An 11709-nucleotide genomic window follows, 5' to 3' on the forward strand; every position below is an offset into this window, starting at 1 on the left:
TGGCTGTGGGATCCTCAACTGTGCAGCAAGGGAGGCATAGACTTGTGGGTCTGGCCTGTCCTTGAAGAGCCAGGGACAGCTCACCCACACTTGGGGAGTGCACTTTTCCATGCCCAGTGCTGCCGGACAGAAATCACCTGGCTCTGCTCTCTCCAAGGGCACTTCAGGTATAGTATCCAGCAGATACCACATTAAGTCCACACTTAATCCAGAAAAGGGTTCTGCATTCACGTGGGTCCTAGAAACCCTCCAACCAACAAGAAACCCTCCAGCGGAGAGCCAAGGCCCATCCATCACAGAGCCCAGGCAGGTGTCCCTAAGTCCCCATGAGAAACTCCGACAGACAGGCACACAGTTACCAGCTTGGCAGTGCCCTTCATTCCATGGCTGCTTCCCTCAAAGAAATTCAGTTACAGAAGATATTTCCAACTGCAGGTGAAGTCTCACTAGGGGAGGCCCAACCCACCACACCAGCCTTCTGGGTGCTGCAGGTTCTCCGGGAACAATGACAAGAAACACACAGGTGAGACATATGCCTTCTCTTCCATCCCCACCAGCTGGATAGTCAGATGAAATCCACAGAATGCCTAGTAAGAAGTACGGGGCACCCATAAACACCACGTTCTTGATGGATGTAACAGGGAGTAGAGAACAGAGGTGAGATAAAGGAACAATACTGAGGAGCTGGGAGGTGGTGGCACACACCTTTAATCCCAGCACTCAGGAGGTAGAGGCAGGCGGATCTCTGTGAGTTCGAGGCCAGCCTGGTCTATAAGAGCTAGTTCCAGGACAGGAACCAAAAGCTAGGGAGAAACCCTGTCTCGAAAAATCCAAAAAAAGAAAAAAGAAAAAAGAAAAGGAACAATACTGAGGGAACACAAGCCCAAAAGAACTAAGACTACATCAAGAAAAGCACAAAACTCTGAGAAGTCATACTGACTGAGCAAGGTCTAGCGGGTGTCCGGATGGAAAGGCCAAAGGCATAGGTCATAATTAGGAATAAGGACACCAGCAAAACCTCCACTAAGCTACATTCACAGATGTCCGAGAGAACACAGCAACACTCTTTTGTCCCTGTACACATAGCAAAGCTTCCATGTGAAGCCAGGCTTGACAGCTCACACCTGTAAAACCAGCACTCAGAAAGCTGAAACAAAAGGATTTCCACGAGTTCTGGGTCAGCCTAAGCTACTGAATGAACCCTGACTTAAAAAATAGAAAGCAAAACTAAACAAAACAGCTTCTGTGAGAGCCCACATGGTTAGGGTAACAGAAAGGATAGGCAGCAAGAGTCCCTTCCAGAGGGCTGGCAGAAGACACCAACAGTGAGCACCTAAGTTTTCAAGATGACAAGGAAGTCAAATGTTCTGTCCCACTGGAGGACACCAGCACTTCCCCGGGGCTGTGTGCTTCTCTCCTGAAGGAGCACCCTACCTGGAGGTGTTACTTACAGGCCAGCCAACCAAAGGCAGCAATGCCTCTCTCTCAGTCCAAGGTTACAGGCACCTCCCAAGCATGTTCCACACCCTGGAACAACTACCAACGTAACGCGACAGGTCTGTGCTATCTGCCCTTTCCACGGAGTGAGGAGTCACCTTCACATGCAAGACCCCGCTCCATATTACAAGGGTCTTGGCAGAGGGAAACGGCAGACATCCACGGGCACCCCCAATTCACTTCCCACCAAACCCCACTTCATCAGAATAGGCCAACTGAGGCCTAAACTTAGGGCCTAGACAAAATGAATGAAGGCTTCTGCCCAAATCAGCTCATGAGAGGTTTCTCTTCTGTACTGAACTGAAATGAAGGGCAAATAGGTAAGCCTTCAAGACCCCTTCCCCTTGGATGCTACTGTACTTGTCTGGACAGGACGTGCATACGATGCCACAGACTTCACTTCCCTGCACCTGCCCATGACAGCCCCCACAAACTAGGTGTGTACACAGCCCCACAGATTCCATTCTACCTACCCATGGGTATACACACAGTGCCATGGACCCCACTTCTGCCAATGATAGGGTGTGCACGTAGTACCACGGCTCCATAGCCGGGCATTCCCACAGCTGCGCCTCCCCTTCTCTGTGTTCTCCATGAACCCCAACAGACTCACCAACAACCCATGAACCCCATCCTATATTGTCCAAGCAAAAGCAGGTTGGAGTACTCAAGCAAGGCCAGTACAGCCTTCCAGGGAAGTAGAACACAGGCTCCTCAATAGAGGGTAAAGGGATGTGAGTCTTACAACTGCCCAAACACACAGGCACCACAACAAGGTCACTGGGGTGTAGGTGGACCTCCTGCCGGAAGTTTGGTGGTGCCCAGTAAAGGTACATAAAAAGACCACCAGGCTGACAAAAAAAGACTCGATACCTTCTCCGTTATCAGTCAGCCAGTCTACCTGCTGGCTCTCAAAGACACTCAAGAGCTGACTTCAGCCAGGCCAAGCCTTCCCGAGTTTGTATCCAGTGCTACATTAGTCTTTTTAATGCTCCTAGTGGTTCTTTGCCAATTAAACACTCCCAGAGTCCCTGATCATCTTCAACAATACCCAGTGGCTCCCTGTATCTGTGCCATTGGTTCCTCCAGCTACCACCCTGGCAGCAGTTTCCTGCCCACTGCCACCACCACAGGCCACCACAGAGGAAGGACAACCATGAGGCAGGAGGTGCCTCCAGGACCAAGGGTGGCTCCCTGCTGATGCTGTGGGACTGGCACAAAAACACCCACAGCTAATGACAGAGTGGCGAGGACCACGGCTTGAAAGAAGCAAAAACAGCGTCCAGGAGGATTAAAGGCTCAACCAGGAAGTCAGACCAGTTCTACCTGACTTACAGCCAGGGTCCCCAACCCCAAGGCCCAGGCCACCAATGACCCAAGACGATGACCCTGGCTCTGGCCTCTAGGAACATCACAGCTCTTTCAGAAGCGGCAGGATCCCAGGAGACTGTGCTGTCAGAGGTGTGCCCTAGCCCCAAGGCAATGTTGCAAGAGACACACAAGACCCCATAAAAAGCAATTGGCCCAAGGTCATAGAGGGCACATCTAACCTGCTAGCGAGTCCTCAGTTGTGGTTAAGGGCAAGCCTAGCACCCATCTTTAACCGACTGAAGAGGTTCTGGTGTGATCACTGCACATGTCTACAAATTTCCTATACAAATGATCACGGACAGGGGACATGCAGTTCCTGGTGGGTATAGCCCCACTGGGTAGGTCTCAGACTTTCCACCACCACACTGCCTGCCAGTCATCCTTGGCTACCAATTCCAAAGGATGCTCAGTTGGTATCGGCAGTTAAAACCTCTAACCCCCATCACTTGTGTTCACTACAGTTACCCATCTCCTGCTGGAACAGCTCAAGGCACATCATCCATTCTTCACAGCACTCACTTTCTCCAAAAGACCAAGTCAGTAGGAGAACCACTATAATTTGGAAGTGTCCAACCAGATGTTGGAGCCAGTGACTGGGAGGTGACCAGATAGTGAGAGTGCTGATTTAATAGATTAATACACTGGCGAATGTTTAATGTGATGACATTATCGGGAGGAGGCAGTTTAGGAGGTAGAATCCTTTGGAGAAATAGGTCAGTGAGGGGGTATATACTGGGAGGTCAAATGCCTCCCTCTCTCCCTCTTGGCTACCATGAGGCAAGCCACCCTTCCTCCTCCGTACACTTGCACCACCATGATATTCGGCCTCGCCTTGAGCCAAAGAAAGAGGCCCAGCCAACCTTGGACGGGAACTCTGGAACTTGAGCCACAATAAATCTTTCCTGTTAAGTCAGAAACTTTGTCACAGTAACAAAAGGCTAAGTGACACAGAAAACACAGCCTTGAAGACACTGACACTTTATGGAGTCACGTGTGAATGCACTGAACACGGACTCAGGATCAAGAACAGAGCCTAGACTCCCGTGCAGAAGCTAAGAATTCCACTCATATCTACTAGCTAGACATACCTCAAGTCCCTCCCCTCATCCCTATCAGCCCAGTGTGTCTGGGTAAAGCAAGCAATTGGGTCTCAGGAGCTACAGTGATCTGCTCATAATAGGCCCTTCACACAACAGGGATCAGCAAAGACAACAATGAGAACAGAGAACCAACACTCGGAACTTCCACAAAGGCACATGAAGGGTACTCTCCGCTGTTCTCTGCTCTGGAACTGTGTGAAGCAGTTTCAGTGTCTGACATGCTGCTAACCTGTGCTAGGACCGGGTTCTTCAGCCAGCAAAATCAGCTGTAAACTCTGTAGTAAAATCTACTGGCCACACATGAGCACCACCACCAGGAAAGGCTGGCCGGAAAAACACAGAAGACAAGACTGGACAGTGTGGAAGCAAGCTCAGCAAGTGAAAATTTCTCACTGAAGTATTTCTCATCAATGGGCCAGTAAGACGGCTCAGTAGGCAAAGGGTTTTGCCCCCAAACCTAACTATCTGAGTACTATCCCAGGGGACTGCATGATAGAAGAAAAGAAAACACCTCAAAAGTTGTCTCCTGACCTCTATATGTGCTATGACATGCATGGGAGAAATACAAAAGAAAAATGAATGTAATTTTTTTCATCAAATGGCATAAACACCATCAAAGTGTCTAAAATAACAGAAAGACGTGGGTAGCAAGGCCCCTTGAGTGTACTACAGAGCCAAAGAGGGCAGCAGCACCCGTGCTCACAAGCATCACGGCTCAGGTCTGATCCTAAGCTGATTCCCACTTTCAAAAGCAAACAAGACAACTACGGAACACAAGTAGAGAGTTTTACAATGTACCTGGCTCCTACAGACACATGAATGGTAAACACTGAGACACAGCCCACCTTGATGTGTTGACACTTTACTGAACAATACATATTTCACAGGGAATACCAACTCCAATTAAATAATCGCCAAATAAAAGAAAAAGAATCTGTTCTGAGATGATACGTATGTACTACCATACTCAGCCTTAAACAGATGTCTCTTGAAGAGACATTTGCCCAAACAGACAAGCAGCCAAGACATGAGAAGATGCTCAGGATCACTCGTCACTGAGGCGAACGTAAGTCAAAAGCACATCAACAGACTCTCCCTACCCACCAGACTGGGTATAGAGGTTGGTTTCTTTTTTCACCACCCCTAGAGATATAAGATAATACTGTACTATGGAAAACAACCTGGCGGACAGAGAATGGAGTGTCATGAGATCTGGGGTGCACCCAGAAGAGAGAGAAACTGTAACTGAACCAGTACTGCTGTAGAAATGTCCACAGCAGTACTACGAGGAAACAACCCAAACATCACTGTATTCGATCTTTAAAAGGAATGAAGTTCAGAAACAACAGTGAAAGAAACCAGATGCATAAGTTCTGACTTACTAACTCACAGAGACAGAAGACAAACTGGTAGCTGTTAACATTGGGGAAGACTATGGGAGACTATGTGTTCTGGTGTCTTCTGTGGTGATAGAAATGTCTTGGAAGGAGACAGAAGCAATGGTTGTGCAAACCTACATATCCCAAATGTTACTGAATTACTCACTTTAAAGCAGTCGATGGATCTGGAAGATGCCCCAGTCAGTAAAGTAAAGCCTTGCAAGATTGAGAACCTTAGTTCAATCCCCGGGACCCCATGTTTTATAAATAAATAGAAAAAAGAAGACGGAGGAGGAGGCCAGGCATGGTGATGTGTGTTGTAATCTCAGTGCTGGGGAGATGAAGACAGACATATCCCTGGGGGACTGCTTTGCAGCCAGCCTCCCTGCTGAGGAACTGCAGACCAGTTGGAAACCCGGTCTCAGAAGCAAGGTGGAAGGCTGAAGAGCTCGGTGGTTAGAGCACCTACAACTCTGGAACAAGACTCAAGTTTAGCTCCTAGCATCCACATTGAGTGGCTCACAACAGCCTCTAACTCCAGTTCCAGGGGATCCAACACCTTCTTCTGGCCTCCACAGGCACCTGTATACAAATATACAACTTAAAAAATAAAATCTGTAAGAAAAAGGTAGAAAGTGCCAGAGAAATGACAACCAAGATTGTCCTCTGGCCTGCCCACACTTGTGTGTGCACACATGTTTATGCACACATATATGTATTCACACACATATATACACAATTCCAATTTTGCAGAACATTACATGAACTGTTTAAATAAAAGATGAAGTTTAAAACAAACTACAAATAAGACAGGATCAAATATGACCAGACAATTTAAAATGCTTAAATATCCACAATATACATATATAAATCTAAAGCTCACTATGCATAATATACAGGTATCTAAATTGAAAACACAAAGTCTGGCAAAGGAAAAAAATCTAGCAATTAAGACAACCTGATGATGATAAAAGCTAAAAAAGTATACAAAATCCAAGTAAAAGGAAAATAGACAATTCGAAAGAAAAAGGCCTAGGAGATACAATAAGATAAAAAGGGATCCAGTTGAGTCACAGAAAGAGAAAATAGAAATAAGAAAATTCCAAAGACTTAAGGAAAAATTTTTCCAAACTATTGAAAAACCTAAGTCAGATACACAAAACATAACTACATAAAAGAAGACATAAGGAATCCATACCTACACATACCTAGGGTGATGCTGCAATTCAGAAACAAGTAGCCAATACTGAGTACAATCATGTGGACAGCTACCCTGACCATGCACAAACAACCAGGGGGCCCTTGGGGAGCAGACACCCAGGAAATTCAGACAATGACTTACACACCTTAACAAAAGAAGGAAAATTATCCTAAAGAAGAGTTCCGAGATTCAAAGATATCAGAGGCAAATTCTGTATGCATAGAGAGACTGAAAAGAGGCTAAAAATAACGTCAAACACTCAGTAAAAAGAAGCATGGGATCAACAAACACAGCAATCAGGTATGCTGCCCATGACCCGGTGAAGGCTAGCCTGAACTACCTAGTCACAGAAGCAACAATACAAACACAGCAATCAAGTATGCTGCCCATGATCCAGTGTAGGCTAGCCTGAACTACCTAGTCACAGAAGCAACAATACAAACTTTTAATTTTCTAAGGAAAAAAATCTGTGCCTTACTCATTAATGTTGCCACTTCACAATGAGGATATGGTCACCGCTGGAACTCCTTGATACTTCTTAAGGATTATGTTATGCTAATGATGTAGCAACTATTTTTTAATATTTTACATAAACCCAAATCTGTTGCTTCTACTGTTCAAATGTTACATTCACACACAGTGTAAGACTGTGCAGCATGTATGTCTGGTATCTTGTTTCCAGTCGGCTTCCTACTTGGCTTTATTATTATCGATAATGTAGAGAACTTCCAGGGACCTGTAGCTACCGACTTATCTCTGCGGCCCTATGGACTTTTACTTTCCATCAGCTTAGACATCTATAGTAACATATCGGGGTCACCAGCCGTGCCACACACATGCAAGGCACAGCTCAGAGCTAGCAAGGCCAGGGTTGAGCAACTATACGCACATGACCAGCTAGGGGAGGCAGAGGCGCTGCAGAAGAAGGAAGTACCCTGCCTCAGGGGCACTCAGTCCACTGCTGCTTTCCTCTCTTTGAGAACAGCTGTCTCCTGAACCTCCAGGGAAGACCTGGGATAGTTAACAGGATAGAAAAACTCTGGGCACCAGCCTACGATGTGTGATTTTCTATGAATGGACCATACTGAAGACTTGGGAATGAAAGTGTTTACTCCCTACTATAAGATAGCCATGGGACTTAAAACTTCAACAAGTAGAGCAATGCCTAACAAGTTCAATGAAGGGTGAGTCTCGCTTAATTCTTACTTTCAAAACCATACAAACTTGAAGCCAGGTGGTGGTAGCACACACCTCTAACCCCAGCAATTGGGAGGCAGAGGCAGGCATTTCTCTGAGTTTGAGGCCAGCCTGGTCTACAGAGTGAGTTCCAGGACAGTCAGGACTACACAGAGGAAACCCTGTCTCAAAAAACAAAAAACAAGCAATAATAACAAGACAAAGCAAACCAAAGAAGACACTAAAGAAGGAAAGGGGGCAAGCCAAGCACAGTAGTACACATCTGTGATTCTAGCACTGGGAAGATGAGACAGGAAGATGATGAGTTTCAGGCCAGCAAGACCCTGGCTTTTTCCCCCTCTTCTTAATGTGTAGCATGAGGAGAAAAAAAAAAGCAAATCTTAACGTCAACTTTTAAATTTTATCTGTCCATGTTCAGTATAACTGACTTCTCTCTGTGGCCATGTGCACAGCAAAACTGTCCAGAAAAGGTTCCTGAGCTGCACTGCCAGGCGGGCTGGGAGAGCAGGCAGGTGAGGAAAACTGTGGGAATCCTCAAGACTTGGCCCAAGTTCACAAACCCAAACTGAGTTTCCCAATCAAAGACAAAGCAAGCCGCTGCTCAGAGTTTCAGGTTTCCCTTTAGACACAGAGCATAGGCGCCAACCAACACCAGGAGGGACGGGAAGAACCAGGGACTGTTGACACAAACAAACAAAAAGCCTTTCACCCTCAATCACTCACCCTGAAGGCTCTTGAGGAGCCACAGGAACCTGGTTCCACACAGCTCAGAGGCAAAGGAGCCAGCAGAACATGTGCCTTACACAAGCTGCCCACAGGCCACATTCTGGTAGAGTCAGTCAGGCCTCCCACCACAGGGCACGTCTCAGGGAGACACCACTCACCTTCACCAACCTGGTGGGAAAGGCGTAAGAGGTACCTTTTGTCCTCCCTACTCCCCAAAATAAATTGTCTCCAAGTTTATGGAATGTCAGAGTGGCTTCACCTTAATAAAGAACTAAAACCTACGTGATGGTATCACCATCTGAGCCTTCAGGTCTTCCCTCTCAGGAAAGTCAACCACCAACTACGAAACTTTCTAACACACTTTGGCCCTATCTCTCTAGAGCTGCCCAGCTCACTCTGTATTGGTGGATACAATCTACTGATATTCTTAGTTTTGTTTAAAATAAGAAAGCAAGTATACCACCTACCAGGCAAGTTCAACCCACAGCCCAAGGGGCGCATACGGTCAGGGAGAGTGGTAAATGCAGCCTCAGGCCTACACAAAAGTATAAAACTACTTAAAACACTGAGGGGTTTTATTGCTGTTTTGTTTTGTTAATTCAATTGCTGGTTCTTGAGCAGAAACTCCATAAAGAAGAATGTCATGTTCCAGAGTCAAAAGCTTGGGCACACCTGAGTCCTAAAGCCTGCCAGGAAGCACTGAGGGCTCCATTCATATGTCCACCTCCCGCCTTGTCACAGACAAAGACCCGTAAGGCCGAGAGATGGGCACAGGCCCCACTGGCCAGGATCTGGCCCACCGTCCTGGAGAGGTTCTAGAAATCAGAGCAAGGAGGGAGGTGGGTCACAACCCCCCCTCCCCCATCTTGGCCGGATGCCCTGCTGGCCCTGCAGAAGCTCTGGACACTTCAGTCTACTGAGCAGCAGCACTCGCCCCCTGGCTACAGCTCCAGATCTGCCCGGTGGCTTTGAGCAAAACAAGAACAGTGCCGATGGCCAAACCCAAGTCTAGGAAAGTGTCCAGACCACTGGGAGCAGAGTTCTTCACAGTTCAGCCAGGACTTACCTTAACAGATGGAATAAGAAGAATGAGAGGAAGGGACGCTGGGAAGGAACCATCCATCAGCTCAGGACTAGCTCAAGGACAGGACTCTCAAGAGGACAGTCTCTCACTACTACAATCCTACCTGAAAAAGAATTTCAATCAAGAAACCCTAAGAGACACCCTCCTCAATAGGAAAGAAGCCATGGAGGCAAGGCCAAAGACAGACTTACTAAGACCTGGGACAGGCCGATGGACTGCTGCAAACCCCAGAACCCTGTACATTCCCAGAAGTTTGGAACCGGGCAGGATGGAGCTGCTGCTCTCCTTCCCCGGCCACTCAAGGACCCTGTCCTCCCATCCCAATCACGTCACCAGAGAGAGCTCCAGTTCAGGGGAGACCTGCGTAGCAAGCCCCAGAGCGAGCTGCCTGCTGCCTAGAACTGCCCCTGGGGCACTGCAGGATACCAGGAAACTGAAACCAGACTTGTAATAATCACTACAGCAATCTTCATATCCTTTTTACTTTTCAGATGTTCCTCACAAAAAGGAGCACAAAAAGATTACAGGAAAAGTCATCTCGTGACTTCTTGTAAGGAGGGCAGAAATATAAATGATCCCCCTTCCTTCTCCCCAGATGTTTTCTGAGAGAAGCTGCTGTGTGAAGCGACTCCCCAGACTTGGCAAAGTCTGTGCTGACCCTCTTACAGACCACACAGCCCTGCCCTGCATCCAAGGAGACTCAGCTTAGCCCAAGCACAGGAAAACAGATGTTTAAGGACAGGAAGGAAACGGAGAGCCAATCCATGCTGTGGAGGAGTGCCTATGTTACGTTACATCTGAGCACACTGCTTGCCTTCCACACCCTACAGTGCAGGACAGCATCCCTCGGATGGTTCCAGCAGGGACCAGGGAAAATAGGCTTTGGTGAAGCTGACCCGGCAGCACCCGTCCGCATTCGGAGGGGATGCTGCTGTTCAGAGGTGGCGGCTGCCCCAGACACCTACTCTGTACCCCGGCTTACCTCCCGTCCACATGATGAAATTGTCACCTACCGGACTAGGTTCCTGGGTCAAGTTACTTAACCCCTCTGTGCTCATTTAACTCTCGTAAAGCAGGTGCGCGGCAGTTCCTGTGACTACAAGGAATGACGCAAGTGCCATGCGGCCCAAGGACCCACATGGAAGATGCCGAGTAACACCAGCTGCCGCTCCCAGCTCTCCCCTACGGTCTTACTTACTGCTCAGAAACTTCATTAAGACATCTAGGTCGTGGAAAAGACTGGGACAAAACATAAGGATCTGAACCCCACTAAAGACAACAGAAAAGACCTCCTTCTTTTCATGTGTTTTTATAAGTGTTCTGCCTGCATGTATGACTATGCACCACATTATGTCTGGTGCCCTCAGAGGCCAGGAGAGGGCATCAGATACCCTGAACTGTAGCTATAGATGGCTGAGCCGCTGTGTGGGTGCTGGGAACAGAAGCTAGAGCCACCGACAGAGCAACCAGTGCTTTTCACTGCTAAGTATCTCTCCTGACCCTCCTTCACGTTCTAAGGCGTAAGCTATGAGGTCAAAGAGGATAGGGAACACAGCAACAGGAAGGCGCATTAGGAGGCTACAAGCACATTTAGTGAGGGACCAAAGAGGAAGCCCAGCCACTCCCTACACATTACAGTCCATAAATGGCCCAAGGTCAGGGCCACCAACAACTCTGGGATTTCTTTCAACCAGGAGACGAAGATAAATCCCTGCATAAAGTCCTGGAGCCCTCCCATCCTCTCAGAGATTATCACAGAAATATTCAGAGAAGTTAAAACAAGGTATCAAAGCCAAGTCACTCACAACTCTCAGAAACCACAGACACTGACTGTGGAAGATGCTTCATGTCAGAACTGAGAATATAAGGACAAAGAAGAGGCAGCTACATATGGTCTCATAAGGCCAGACTACCCTTATCAAAATAGTGGCATGATTTGTAATAGCAAGAACCTGGAAACAACCTAGATGCCCCTCAACCAAAGAATGAATAAAGAAATGTGGTACATTTATACAATGGAGTACTACACAATTGTCTATAGCTCCAGTTCTGAGGGCTCTAATATCCTCTTTTGGTCTCTGTGGGCACCGGGCAAGCATATGGTACACATATATACATGAAGACAAAACACTCATATGCATAAAATAAATCTGA

At 47.4% G+C, this 11709-nt stretch overlaps 1 protein-coding gene across 1 annotated transcript in view; it reads right to left on the reverse strand.

Moving 5' to 3' along the window:
* Tbcd (tubulin folding cofactor D) overlaps positions 1-11709 on the reverse strand; it is a 162197-nt gene that overhangs the window by 72252 nt on the left and 78236 nt on the right. The window lies entirely within an intron of this gene.

Source organism: Microtus pennsylvanicus, chromosome 11 (genome assembly GCF_037038515.1).
Source record: "Microtus pennsylvanicus isolate mMicPen1 chromosome 11, mMicPen1.hap1, whole genome shotgun sequence".
NCBI classification, from domain to species: domain Eukaryota; kingdom Metazoa; phylum Chordata; class Mammalia; order Rodentia; family Cricetidae; genus Microtus; species Microtus pennsylvanicus.